Here is a 15,985-nt window from a genome sequence, read left to right as displayed (position 1 = left end):
TTACTAATAAAAGGAGTCTTAGATTAGTCTGTAAATGTTACGATGTTGATCCCCTACATCCTGAAATATTTCAATCTTTAGATTACACGGTAAGAAAAAAATTTCCACCTGTTTGATTATTATTCGTAAACATCACTTTGTACCTTGCAGGGTAGAAGATAATGTTCTGCCCATATAACTCCCAGTTCTGTGAATATCACATCTGTTAACGCTAAAATTAGTGTTGCACCTTCTTGTACTTCCGCTTCAATTGAAACAACTACTCGTATGACATCTTTTATTATTACTAAAAAGGTATTTATTCAAAAAAGTTTTTTCCTTATTTATCATGAATATCTGCAAGTTTAGAATTGTATTTCAAATAAATATCCAAATCTTCATATATGATTGAAGGTATCTGAAGAAGGGCAAATCAAAATAGCATGTAAGTCCGATGTAAAAGAAAATAAAAAAATTAAAACCATTCTAATAGATGCTCAAGATGTAAATACATGTATAAGAAAAAAAACGAGTCCAAGTCGTGTGGCATTTAAAAAATTAATTAGAAAATAAAATTTCTACTTTTTTACTCGTTGTATAAGCGTCTGGGAATGAGACCCACTTTCTCTCTTAATAAAATTTAATATTGAGTCCTATAAATTTATTTTGATGAAAAATTTTTTTCAATCCTCACATTTTGTTTTAATTTTAAGTATTCAACTGAAAAAAAAGAGCAAAAACGGATGAGCCAAAAAAATATTATGATTTGTTAGTATATATCAGTGCCCTCCGGTGAATTTGAAAATTCAAAGTGATCAGTGATCCGTTGGGGGCGAAATGTGAGAAAATAAATAAATACAAGTAAAGTGTATTTAAAGTTTCTTGCGTTGATTTATTGATGCGCAACGTTTCGCTGACAATATGCGTCAGCCTCATCAGGCGCAGGTACGCGAGAATTCGTAAGTTTGGTTGACTTACTTGTCACCTGTCGTGCTGTCGACTGCACGACAGGTGACGAGTAAGTCAACCAAACTTACGAATTCTCGCGTACCTGCGCCTGATGAGGCTGACGCATATTGTCAGCGAAACGTTGCGCATCAATAATTCAACGCAAGAAAATTTAAATACACTTTACTTGTATTTATTTATTTTCTCACATTTCGCCCCCAACGGATTACTGATCACTTTGAATTTCCAAAAAAATATTATATTAGTCTTCTACATAAAAAAGCAATTTGGAGGTGTAAAAATATAGAGAGGATCGATATGACACTATAACGGCAGTTTTCTTATTTTAGCTATATTTACGTGAAATCGAAAATACAATTTTTAAATTTTTGCAGATTTACACCACCCTATAACGCCTCAACTGACCTATGCTTTTAATAAAATATATACTACCTTGTTCGTAGATACATTTATTGCATTCATATTTTAGTTGAATACTTTAACGATTATGTTAACAAGAAAGTGGTAGAAGCCCCTTCCTGCCCCTACTAACAGAGAACAACCATATTTTTTCTCCTCCTTTAATCCCTTTTTTTCTTTTTTTTTTAATGTTATTATAAAATTTTTTCATGTTTATTTTACAAATCATCATCATCAGAGTGAAGTACATTATCCACTGTATCTCTTGAGGTGAGTAGTCATTCCCTTAGAGCAGAGGCATTTTTTACAGCACAAACAGGTTTTGTGCATAACTGATGAGCAAAGCGTACTTCAAACTCCTTATTTATTTTACTGATAGTGGGACAACCCAAGTCTTCAGCATTGTAGATGTGTCTGAAACATAGTAGAGTTAATATAAATTGAAATATTGTAAATTATTGCTTGAAGTACTTACTTCTTTAACAGTATTTCTATTAGCCACCTCTTTTTTTCTAATCCCTTGACGTAAATGATATTAGCAGCTTTCAAGAAATACTAAACAACGAAAGTAACTCTAGAGAAAGATGTACTTCCTGAGTCACAAGATATCCCATGAAAGTATTTTTCAAACTAAACATTAACAGTGCGTTCTTCATGTGAAAGCTTTAACCATTTACATGGAAGGCTGAAGTGAAAAGTTTTTGGCTGAGCATCAGTCTTAAGTGGTAAAATAACCAGCTCTTTCGGAATAAAAATATTTGTGGACCGTCTAAAGCCCTGAATGCCAACGATATAGTCCATGATCATGTAGGTCTGATCTCTTGACTAGCTCGTTGTCAACTGAGCTTGCCAGCTTCAGCAAGCTCCTTATATTTACTCCTTCCCCACTTCTCCAACGGCTTCCCCCCCAATCATTATCCCTACCACCTACATAGGGTAATGGTAAGAAAGATGGAGGCTTCAGTCGTTGTCTCGCGCGCGACGCACACGACTCAAGACTTGAACTGGTAGGTCCAACCACTCAGCTGACTTGCTGTTGACTGAGATCTTTGCCTCCTTTCAAGCTCCTTATATTCTTTTACTCCCCACTTAGTCCTCTCGCCATCAAAAGACCATCCCCATTTTATGGTAGTCTCCCACTCTCTCTGGTTGTCTCCCACCACTTCTCGACGCGTATAAAAGGCCCATGGAATTGGCTAGGAGCATCATTCCTTACTTTACTTTGTCAAAAGCAAGTCGTTCTCGTAAGTTTTAACTCTTTACGCTTGCTATTGAGAATCATGTATGTATACCCTTTTTTTTGTTCTGAATTTTGATTTATTTGGTTTTAATGAAAAATTTAAGTATTTTAGAGTAATGGAAGGTACAGAAAACTTTTCTGATGATGATGTGGTAATATTGTTCATGGGAAGTCAACTGCTCTCCCCCATTGTGGAGAAGTGGCAGATTTTCCTTTAGGGGGAAGAGTTTCTTGACTCGTCCTTTCTAAAGGAGCTGTCTAAACCATCACTAACCTCACCTTTCGGGGAGGCTACCGTTTGCTCTACCTCCACTCAAAATTCATTGTATTTATATAAAACCTTTTCTTATTTAAAATTTTTTTCTTTTATTTTGTTATTTTAATGATTGTTAAACAATTTCTAGAGTAATGGAAAAAAAGATAACTTCTCTGATGATGATGTGGAAATCATTTCCGAGGATAAATTTTTTAACACCCCTTTACTAAGGGAATAATCAAAACCACCACCAATATCATAATCAATATTTTCGCCTCCTGAGGAGGCTCCTATTCACTCCAACTCCATTCCATCGTCATCTTTGGATCAAGTAAGACGTCGTCTTTTTGATAATGATGATGATAATGATGATGGAAATGAGGTAGAGGAGGAGAACTCTGATGTTTACCTCCTTAAGTACTCTTCTAATTCATTCTCTATCCTCGAGGAAACCGAAGAAGGAGAAGAGTTGGATGAAAAAGGGGAAGTGGAAGGAGGTGAAGATATAGAAAACCCCAAAAAGCGTCGTCTTCCAATGTTGAATTCAAAAAAGTCTCCTTGTAAAAAGTATAAATATATGTAAAAAAAAAAAAAAAAAAAAAGTGGGAAGTTAAAGGTTAATAGGACAGTCGAAAACGATGGTTGGACTGCACAGGATGGGGGAGGGTGAGGTTAAGAGCCTCCACCACCTTTAAAAAAAATTTTTTTTTTATTATAAATTGAGATATACATGCTCTTAATAATATTATATATTTAGTAGCCCCCCTCCCCATTTCTATACTAAATTATAATTTTAGAGAAAAAATTATGTATATGGAGCACCAGCAAGACATTAGAAGTATTCAGAGTTCAAAACTTGAAGAGTCAACATCGAAGAGCGCAATGTCTGTACCATACTTAAAGTACACCGCAAAGAGTTGACCAAACAGGCGATCGAAGCTCTCAAGAAATATGTCATCACATCACCATTGATGTTCAGAGGAGAGATGCAATCCTCCCCGTATATCCGAGCTACTTTGCTACACACTGAAGACAAATTGACCAGTTTACTGAGGAATACTGGAGGAGAATCGCAAGTGTCGCAGGATCTCCCTGAGCAGCTGCAGTGTAGTGATTTAGTGATGTAGTGATAAGAGTGTGCAAAATAGTGCTAGTGAACATAACAGTCCTAGCGTGCAGCATAGTGTGCAGAATAATGCTGATAAGCAAAACAGTGTTGGTGAACAAGATGGTGATAATATGCAAAACAGTGATAGTGTGCAGTAGAATGATCTACTATCAGCATTTAAGATCCACGTAGTAACTGGTGTGATAATCAATCGTGGACATATAAGCATTGCTTCCTTCTTAGATGATGCCCAAGTTGTTATTGCGTCCAAAGTTACAAGTGCTCTAGAACAACACATTGATATAAAGATTAATTTTGAGCTTGCAGAAGAATACAGGATACAGAAAAATGATGTAGAAGTCATTGATTAGAAGCATTTTAATACCAAAAATTTTGAAGTCTTGAAACCAACAAATATAGACGATGATTGGTTTGATTTGAACCTCAAACACCCCATCATGCATCAAATGGAAGAATTTGAAGAGAGAAATTGTGGTTGGACACTACAGCAGATAATAAGTTTGACTGTTAATATCAACAAGTATAATCCGATGAAAGGAAATTTATTTGTTTGGTTTCCAGATGATGTACGAAAAAAAGAAGCTTGTGTGAATGTACAAAATAGTGATGAAAAGGGTTTCATGTGAGCAGTGCTATCTGCTCTACACCCAGCAATTGGTCATTCATATACAGTGAATCATTATAAGCCATATGAAAATGAGCTGAACTTTAATGGAATAGAGTTCCCAGTTTTATAAAAGCATGTCAGCAAGTTTGAGAAACAAAATCCTGTTTCTGTAGAATATGTACATGTTAAGAAAATATGGTGATAAACATTCGATTTCACCATGTCACATTACCACTGCGAAAAAAGACAATCGTGTAAACCTGCTTCTTGTACAGAATTTTTACAACGATAAAGACAATTAAGTAGAGGATAAAGACGTACCAGAACTAAAAACCCACTATGTATGGATTAAAAATTTGTACAGGCTGGTAGCAGATCAGATATCTAAGAAAAAGTGGAAATGTTGGGTTTGTGACAGATGCTTACACTTTTTCTATAGTGAAGATAAGCTCAAAACGCATGGACTTGATTGTGCCAACGTTAACAAATGTCGGATAAAGTTACCAAGTGAGGGAAGCAACATTCTTAAGTTTAAAAATTTTAATTCTACTGAAAAAGTCCCTTACGTAATCTATGCGGATTTTGAGTGTTTACTTGAGCTTGTGGAGAATAACGTACGTGCATATCAAAAGCATCAAGCCTTTAGTATAGGCTATTATGTAAAATGTAGATTTGACAACAGCCAATTAGTTTACAAAAGTTACTGAAGAGAAGATGATATGGAGATTCCAGCAAATTGATTAACTTGAGAACTGAAAGCTATCGCAGAATATCTGTTACAGTTATCTGAGAACCCAAAGCCAATGATCTTGACTTGAATAGAAGAGAATGGGTTTAAACAAGTTGAAAAATGAGAAAAAAGGACGAGATTATTGTCTTCTGACCGGAAAATTTAGAGGTGCTGCACGTGAAAGTTGCAACATCAAGTATCAGAATTCAAGATTCATTCCAGTGATATTCCACAATTTCACCGGCTACGACTCGCACTTTATCGTCAAAGAGCTGGCTACAAGTAAATACTTTGAGGAACGTGTCAATCTTATAGCTGAAAAAAAGAAGAAATATATTTTATTCACTAAGTATATTAAAGGGCAGCACATCAATTTTCGATTCATCGATTCGTTTAGATTCATGCCCTCCTCCTTGGAAAAATTGGTATCATACCTGGATAAGTGTGACATTACTAGCAGTGAATTCCAACGTGTATGATGTGAGGACCAGATGAAACTTTTGCTGAGAAAGGATGTATTCCCTTACGATTATGTTAGTTCTTTGGAGAAGCTGAGAGAAAGAGAGCTTTCCTCTAAAGCTGCATTTCACAGCAAGTTGAACGATAGTGAAATTTTTAATGCAGATTACGAGCATGCACATAATGTATGGAGAACATTTCAGATTCTAACGCTTAGAAAGTATTTCGATTTATACTTGAAGACCGACGTTTTGCTGTTGGCAGATGTCTTTGAGAACTTTTGCTTCACATGCTTGGCAGCATACGAGTTAGATCCTGCACATTATTACACCACGCCCAGTCTAACGTGGGACGCCATGCTCGAACACGTCTAAGTCGAATTAGAGCTACTCACAGATATAGATATGCTTTCGTTTGTGGAAAAAGAAATCAGAGGAGGTGTGAGCCAGAGCTGTAACCGCTACGCCAAAGCCAGCAATAAGTACATGGATGATTATAATCAAGCAGAAGAAGACAGATACCTAATGTACTTTGATGTAAACAACTTGTATGGATGGGCAATAACATAGCCACTACCAAAAGAAGACTTCAAATGGCTTGACATAGAGTCAAGCTTCCTCGATATACTAGATGATGGATATGGCCACATACTGGAAGAAGATTTGGAATATCCAGTTGCTATCCACGATGAACACAAGGATTTACCTCTCTGTCCACAATATATGGCTCTACCTCGCTCCAAGCAGCAAAAACTCATGATGACTTTGTATGACAAAGAGCGATATGTCATACACCATAAGGCATTGAAGTAGGCTCTCGCATGTGTACTAGTGCTCAAGAAAGTTCATAGAGTCTTGCGTTTTAAAGAAAGTCCATGGCTCAAATCATACGTTGATCTGAACACGGAGAAGAGAAAGCAGAGTAAAAATGAGCTTGATAAGCTCTTCTTTAAACTTATGATGAACGCTGTGTATGGTAAGACTATGAAGAATGAGCGAAATCGAGTAGATGTTGAACTCGTTAATGAGTGGGAAGGACGCTACAGCGCAGAAGCACTTATAGCCCGACTAAACTTTCACAGTCGCTCCATTTTTGCGGAGAATTTTGTGGCTATACAGCTTGCACGTACAGAGATCAGTGTGAGAAAACCAATATATATTGGTTTAAGTGTATAAGATGTATCTAACACGCTCATATATGATTTCCATTACTCGTACAGGAAGCACCGTTTTGATAAGTGTAAATTGCTGTATACCGACACTGACAGCTTGATATATGAGATTTCTGATCAAAATATCTACGAAATCATGAGAAATGATATCGAGAGATTTGACACATCAGATTGATCTGCCTCTGGTGAATAAGAAAGTCATTGGGTTGATGAAGGATGAGCGTTGTAGTAACATTATGACAGAATTTATTGGACTACGAAGCAAGATGTATTGTATCCGAGTACAAAACGAGAAGTTAATTAAGAAGGCAAAGGGTGTCAAACCGGCTATTGTGAAGACCAAATTCAGCTTTGATGACTACTGGAACTACCTCTCCAAGAAGTCTACAGTCATATGCGAGTCTTTTTCTGCATGATTATAATCCCACCTCACACGGAGGATTATAATCTTGTGAGTAATGATAAGTAACTGGATTGGTTTTCAATACTTTATAAACTGTGAATATTTCAGTTGTCCGGTTTGGCGTGTAGCCTTTTTCAAAGGCATTTTTAGCTTTACTTATACGCACTAACCATTAACTTTGAATCTTACCCTTTTTATCATTTCATCATTAATCGTGAATTTTTGTAAAACTTGAGCCTGATTGTCGGCTGTTATATCAGTAGGCTTCATATCAATTGTCTGATGCTTGCAAGTGTTGTACGCGCAATTAAATCTGGTAAGATATCAAGCCATTTGTAATTTCCATGAAGATTAAACTTTGTCCACATTTTGTTTTTCAAAGTGTGATTGAATTGTTCACTCATCGATGCTTTGAGATTACTATATCTTGAATAAAGATTGATGTTATATTGTTGCATGAGGTCTTGAAAACTTGTATTATAGAATTCTTTACCTCTGCCGGTATGCAGATTTCTCGGTACTCGACCATCTCGTTATACAAACTTCATTGCTGCTGTAACATCTTTTCCAGATTTTCTCTTTACAGGTACGGCTCATGCATACTTTGAAAATATACCTATTACAGTTAACATGTACCCATGACCTTCGTTTTCACGAGCATAGGGTATTATTTTTACAAGGTCAGCCTGCCATATCTCATCCAAACCTTGAATATCATACTTTCAACGTGGATAGTTACAACTAGCTGGTTTGTGAAGCTCTTTTACAACCACTTCCTTCTTACGATCCATCCTAATTGATGGCTGGTAAGCGAATGAGAGTCAAATCCTTGGATCATTGGTTTTATATATCAGGTTTAATCATTTTCTGCAGCAATATTATAGATCTGAGACAAATACCTCTTTCGTAGTATTTACTTCCCGCTCTAAATTTACCTATTTTAAGCACACACTTTATTTTAATTGCTTAGCTTTTTACCTTGCTCATCCCTCATTAATTTTATTTCTTTTTGAAAAGTGTTGAGATTCACCGCACCATATTGGTGGATAGCTGCTGCAACATTGAACAGTCTTTTATGTTCAATATCATATTGTGCATCTGTAGTGAGTTTATAGCCAACACCTGGAGGACCAGAAGGATCTTGGCTATCACATTCACTCTTACGTCCGAACACGTTGATGCTTATTTTGCTACTAATGTGAATTCTCACCAGCTTCAGTATATATACCCAGCTTCCCGCAACTCTTTAATAATCGATATTATCTGATTGTCATGGCTAGGATTTCCTGCAGATCTTTCTGCTATGAGTAATTGAAGGTGTTCGACCAGCTTATTCGGATTATCCCAGTGCACATAATCTACTTGCTATATTATCTTATCAATTTTGTAATGAGGTGGCAATGATCCACCTTTTTTGCTAGCAATGAGATCAAACATTGGAGCTATGATTTCATTAAATTTATTAATATTGTGCATTCTGATAGATCTATTTTTGTTGTAGTCCTTCCTGTATTCATTTTTTATCCCCATCGATGACAACGAAACCATACTTATTATCATTCCAACAGTTTGCGCAGAGATCTTCAAACTGGGTGTACGACATGTCAGAATTCACATGATCATCATACACATGCTTCAAATTTAGCTTATCTTGAAGAAATAGAGCTAAAAGATTAACACTGTCTCCCACAAGGTATTTTGGTATTTGCGCGTATGACTGGCATAGAGAGAAACAGTCCACATTTTTATGTCTTCCCATACAGTAGGAAGCACTTACATTATCCTGCTTTTCACAAGCTATGTCGTCAAAAATTATGATAGAGTTGGGTAGTGCATTATCTGGCGACACTACTGCTTCATGTTAAGTGAATGTATAAAATTGTATGTCATCTATGAGCTCCAACAACTCTTGCAAAAACTAGTACTTTGGCTGATTAAGCGACTTTGAGTACAAATAGACGGTCCCAAACCTTAGTCTATTGAGGTCTACAATTAGTGCTAGTAGACTGTTTGTCTTACTACAGGTGGATGGACCACAGAATATGGCTCGAATATTGTTTGGGAGTAATTCACCATGTCAATTCGAACGCTTTTCCTGTTTCGCGACAACGTCAAAGTTTGGAACTTGCAATTTTATAGTTTGCTTTTTGAACTGCACGTTTGTATAGTATTATGGCTCGACAACGACGAATGTGATGATTGAATGTGCGGCGCTTTTAAAACGTATAAACAGCGCTTCCAGACCTTGGCGCTCAGTCGGGTCTGAATAACCAAAGAGTGATGATCATTCATCGCTCAAGAGGACGTGATCTTTTCAATAGCGTTATGAAGAACTACACATACCAGGCTTCCAGTATTGTAGTCCTGGCACTAATCTTGTCAAACATCTGGCTAGAGGTGATAAGGGAATAAATCCACTGGACGCAGCATGCAAGAGACACGATATAGCCTACTCTCAGAATCGAGAAAACATCGAGGCTAGAAGCTCAGCAGATAGAGTCTTAGCTGAGAAAGCTTGGCAAAGAGTCAAAGCCAGAGATTCAAGTATTGGGAAAAAAGCAGCTGCTCTAGCTATAAAAATTAATAGCAAAGATAAATACAAGTTTATTACTTTGGCTTTGAAGAGGGCATGTGAACGAGGGCACTATGGTGCAGTTGAGAAAGCAGGTGGTAAGAAAAATGTGACAATATCACGTATCTTACACTGAAAAAAAAACGGCCAGTATAGCTTGGCTGCATGGCTACTGTAGCTTGTCGACTTAAGCAGTTACTTTCAGGCTATGTTAGCCTGGGTGCTACGCAGAATCTGCTTGGCAGCCGAGGCAAATGTGACCGGTCACTAACTGAGCACTGTGTACTTCGGCACGTTGGCATCGGCTGCCAAGCAGAATCTGCTTGGCTTCCAGGCTAACCTTGCCTGAAAGTAGCTGTTTAGGTTGACCGGCTACAGTAGCCATGCAGCAAAGCTATACTGGCCGTTTTTTTTTCAGTGTAAGTCTTTCTGCTCAAACTGATGGTGCTCTACCTCTAATACCCTTATTTGCTGGCTTGAGTGCAACCAAAGAACTAGCTAATGGTGTAGCTGGAATATTAAAAAGTATAAGTGCAAGTAAGGCTGCTAAACAGCAACTGCAAGAAAGCCAAAGTAACAATAAAACTATGGAGGCCATTGCGCTTGAAAAAGGTCTAAAACTTCAACCATATAAAACAGAATTAGGTGTCTACTTGAAGCCGTATGTTGGAAAAGGTTCGAAAAAAAAGTTGGAAGTAAGACTACTCACTAGCGCTCTGACGAGTTTTGATTTATTGAAATATGTTAAAAAGTAAAAAATCTTCAATTTGCGGGGAGTATTCATGAGAAATGACTAATTAGTTGATGGACCTTGTTATCGTGAAACTGCTATAGGTAATCTTGATGATAAAGATATCCTGGAACACACTAGGTTGCGTGATAAAAATGCTGTAATAATGTTGTCTATTTTAACAGTTCCGGTAATCTACAACTAGCCATCGATTTAATGCCATACTTGGGAGTTGCCAATATCAAGTATAACCGTGTAAAATTTCAAGATTATGATTTTCACAGTTATGGTCAATTGTGCTTAAAATTTCTCTCAAAAAGTATATAAGGTAATGTCATAGCGCAAAATCATTCATTTGCTTTTGAAAAGGCATGGAAGAAACATTGACTCTAATTTTGTCTGGAACTTCTTCTGTATTAGAAACACAATATTTTTCACCTATCGAGTTATCATCGAAACATCATTACGTTCTTGGCTGAGTAGAACTTCTAACGTTTAATTCGATTCCAAATATTAACGTAGGTAATGATAAATTTTACGTGGCTGATCAAGTAGTCATTTTTTTAACAGGCAGCTACAAAATTCGAGATATCGAGTCATTTTTAGTTGACTTATTACAGACTAACAATATAACTATTGATATCAAACCTAACAATAATACACTTTGCAGTATAATCATTTGTAGTCATACAATTGATTTTAGACCGTAAGATTCTATAGGCTGTCTCTTAGGTTTTACTGAACGTGTTCTTGTAGATAGCACAATCCACAGCTCAGATTTACCTGTAGCTATTCTCAAAGTCAACACATTGAGAGTTGAGTGTAATATCACTACTAGAGCCTATATAAACGGAGAAAAAGTTCATACCATTCACGAATTTTTTTCCAGCTGTACCACCAAGTTATAAGATCATCGAAGTTACATCACAAATTATCTATTTACCAATTGTTGGACGCATTATTGACTATATACAACTACCCATTATTGATCAGAACGGTAACTTAGTCAATTTTTGAGAAGAAGTCGTAACCGTGAGGTTACATATAAAATCTTCATCATCATGGGGATCGTCTACAACAATAAAAGCTATGTGAGCTTTTCAACATGTGCTTCAACAGTCAGTCAACAACGAACAGTCAAACTGTCAACACGTCAAAGATAACTAACATTTCAAAACATTTAGTTTCTAAAAAGTTTAAGATTAAAAATAAAAGGCCGTGGTAGAAACTAACTTGCATATTCTCGTTTTGTTGCATAAAACATGGAAAAAAGTCTAAGCACTCAGTCCCCTGTCAACTTTGATAAGTCCATAGCACACTATGAGATTCATGCTCATCAGCCATACGCATCCACAACTTACGGTAACAGTGATGAAATCCGTACATCAATTCAACATCACGACCTATGTCTGCTACCATCTCGCAGCTCGTTACACATTTTTGGTAAATTAGTTAAAGCTGATACAAATACAGCACCTACGAATACTGAGCTGGTTAATAACGCCATCTGTCACCTATTTGAAGAAATCAGGTATGAGATGAACGCTACTGAGACAAATAAGTGTAAATATTGTAGGTCTAACAACCATCATAAGAAATTGGTTAACACTCAGGACAGATCAAGACGCGTTGAGTCAGAATGCACGTTGGAAGGGAACTCATGCTTTAAGTCTAACGAAAGGTAACTTCTTTGATGTCTTGATTTCCCTCAGCATGATTTTAGGTTTTGTTAAAGATTATCGAAAGATTGTGGTTAATGTTAAACAGGAACTCATACCTACGAGATCAAGAAATGATTTAAATGCAGGTGTTCAAGATGCTAATCCTACTGCAAATGCTAAAGAACTGCCGACTTGGAAAGAACTTTAAATAGCAGTACTGAAACTCAAATGGCTTATGCCCTAGGTAGTGATGTCAGATTCTTATAAAATTCGTCTGCTCAATTGTTTGCAAAACGACGAATTGAGATCTATGAGCTTCCATACTTGGGAATTCTATAAATATCCACTCTTCCCCACCACATCGAAGCATATCTGGACAGTCAATACGTCCAATCAGCTCGAAAAGCTACGTAACGTTGTACTAGCTTTCCAAACAAACCGAAAGAATCAAAGAGCTGCTAGTGCTAATAAGTTCGATCACTGTAACATAAGACATGTAAGACTATTTAAATTGATAATATTATCTGTTCAGTTTTGTACCTGAATATTTGCCGACAAACCTTTTCTAAATTCAAATTGCGTCACGTTCGTTATTCTTATATTAAAGTTAAAGTAATTTTCCGATCATACACCTTTATCATCGCGTACATTTGCAATGCCCAAGAGACCGTTTTACCTTTACTCTTGTACCTTTATTTATCAATGTACTAGAATTTCTATTTTAACTTTTGTCTCTATAAATATTGCTCTGCGAGCATAGTATGTTAGTTAGCGCGCCACGGCGGCAGAGAAAGCTTCTCTCCGCTTGCCTTCACTTGAGCACATTTTCCTAATTTAAGCACTGTAAATATATTGTATAAATTTTTATTGCACATTTGCGTTACATTTATTTTGCCGTAAACCACTTCCACCTCCACACGACTGAACTGGATTGGAAGCAGCATAAAACCCCTTCCCTCGTGAACATTTTTGGTAGCAGAGCGTGGTTCCAGGGACCGACGGTCAGTGCAGGAGTGGATATGTGCTAGTGCTCAGTGAAGCCTTGAATTTTGCCTTGACCATTTGATGCCGTGTAGGTGAACGAGCTCTCGCGAAGCTGCAGTAGTGAGTCATTCAAGGAATCAGAGTGTGTGCATGCTCTCCGTGCTTGAATTTGCCAAGGCAGGCGGTCGTTAGCTGCCAACACTCAGCCCTATTATCAAGCGCTTCATCGCGACATCGACTGCTTTATGGCAGACGTCAAGGAACTCAAAATTTTATTTTAGCGTCAACAGGAGTTGTACAAAAGCATTAGCAATGCTTACGAAAACCTCAAGAAGCGCGGCAAGGATAAGTTCACTCGTGCAATCATCAAGAGCCGTATACAGCAACTACGAATAAACTGGGATGACTTCAAGGACACTCATCTCAGGATTCTCAACATTGCTCCAGACGATACTAAGGACATCGGCTATTTCAATGAAAACAGCTACGAAATCGCCGAAGAAGCTTACCTCGATTCGGCAGCTAATTTGGCTGAACAGCTCGGAAAACTTCCTGCATCGCCCGCATCAGACCCAGCTCCTGTTCCACCAGCTAACTCTCGCAACCTGCCGTCCATTGCTGTGCCCACATTTTCCGGACATTTCAACGACTGGCTCGAGTTTAAGGATCTGTTCTCTGCGATCATAGTCAACGATTCTCGACTTTCTAACGTCGAGAAGCTTCAGCACCTCAAGACGCATGTGCAAGGCGAGGCGGCTGAATTGTTGAGGACGATCCAGGTAATCGACGCACAGTGGTCCCAAACGCTGAAAAAATTATCAAAATTCGTGCTTCACACGAATTTTCAATCAATTTCATCAATTTTGGGCTTATTTTACTCCTAAGGCCATAACCTTCAAGAATCCGTTTCCCTCCGTCCTGTGACGACTTTGTATATGTATGATTTTTATGTATATATATAGCGAATTTCGATAGTCACATTACTGTGTATACATAAAAACGTTGTTAAAATCAACCAATTTGTACCAAACTTAGTGTACGGGGGTTTTTGGGGTCACTGATTACGAATCTGTAGTTGGATTTGCGAAATTCAAAATGGCGGATCCAAGATGGCCGACAAAGTTTTCAAAAATCAACCGATTCGCACCAAATTTGGTGTACGGGTGTTTTTGGGGTCGCTGATTACGAATCTGTAGTTAGATTTGCCAAATTCAAAATGGCGGATCCAAGATGGCCGACAAAATTTTCAAAAATCAACCGATTCGCACCAAATTTGGTGTACGGGTGTTTTTGGGGTCGCTGATCACGAATTCGCACACTGGGAGAAGGATTTATTAACTGTTAACATTTACGTATATTGGAAGAAAATTAGTTGGCATATTCATAACTACCATGATATATTTTTTATCTGAATAGCCAACTGTTACTTTACAAATTTTCAAACTGTAATGGTAAACAGACGGTATCTTAATATTTAATACACCAAAGTTGAGTTGCACCTGGATCACGCTAGGTACGGTACGCGAGGCAGCAGAAAACTGGCTACAGTGATTCAGGAAGCCGAAAAAATTATCAAAATTCGCGCTTCCTGTGATTTTTCACTCAATCAATACGAATTTGGGCTTATTTTGTTCGTAAGATCATAGGTTACAAGGATCCGATTTCCTCCGAAGTGTCATCCATCATTATATATATGTAATCAAGGTATATATATAACAAATTATAACAATTCGCATTATTTATTGTAATAAAACAATGAAAAAGTATAAAAACGACCAAACACATGAGTTTCATTCTGTATATCGATGAAAACATCCCAAATTATGACTTAAGCGGGCTACATATACATATGTATGTAATAATGGACACACACACACTTACATACATATATGGGACGTTCTTTGTGAAACGGAACAAAGATCTGCCCAAAATTCTATAAGTCGTAAGAAATGTTTTATGGGCGCAAACTGTAGCTTAGTTAGGAGGCTTTCTTTTGCCGTCTGGCTTTTTTCCAAAATTAAAAATGGCGGACCAATATGGCAGCTGCAATTAGTCAAAATCACTCTAAGGTAGCTGTTTTACTTGATTTAAAATAATTTTGGACTTTCAAAAATCCAAATTAAGGCTTAATCATATGTATTTTTCATCGCTGATTACAAATTTATACTTATTTTTGATCGAGCACATCACTAATTCTTCCTAACCTCAATAAACTTCGAAAAAAAGTAGTTTTGCGTAGTTTTTCAACGTTTTGAACGTTAAAAAATTCTTAAAAAATGATTATCATGCGTATTTTTTATACCAAAACATGAATTAATACTCTTTGTTTGTCTACCTTATTGCTGAATTTTCCTAACCTCAAAAAACTTCGAAAAATGTCGTTTTGCGTAGTTTTTCAACGTTTTGAACGTTAAAAAATAATTATCATGTGTATTTCTTATACCAAAACATGAATCGACACTTTACTTTAGTCTAACATATCGCTGAATCTTCCTAACCTCAAAAATCTTCGAAATAAAGTAGTGTTGCGTAGTTTTTGATAGTATTATGCGTCAAAAAATTCTTTAAAAAATTAACCATCATGAATTTTTCATAGAATGATGAGAAACATTTATTACTTTTCATTGCGCTGATCACTGATATTTCCTAACCTCAAAAAACTTTAAAATAAAGCAATTATGCTTTGTCTTTGATTG

The 15,985-nt window shown here is 36.9% G+C and overlaps 1 protein-coding gene across 3 annotated transcripts in view; it reads left to right on the top strand.

Annotated features, from left to right (window-relative positions):
• LOC106641833 (proton-coupled amino acid transporter-like protein pathetic) overlaps positions 1–15,985 on the top strand; it is a 318,346-nt gene that overhangs the window by 174,460 nt on the left and 127,901 nt on the right. The gene's annotated exons all lie outside the window — the stretch shown is intronic.

This window comes from Copidosoma floridanum, unplaced genomic scaffold, assembly GCF_036245765.1.
Source record: "Copidosoma floridanum isolate Cflo_tuat_1 unplaced genomic scaffold, Cflo_Japanese_pri ptg000031l, whole genome shotgun sequence".
Classification (NCBI taxonomy): domain Eukaryota; kingdom Metazoa; phylum Arthropoda; class Insecta; order Hymenoptera; family Encyrtidae; genus Copidosoma; species Copidosoma floridanum.
The sequence above is the reverse complement of the archived record's forward strand: the minus strand, read 5'-3'. Positions and strand labels throughout refer to the sequence as shown.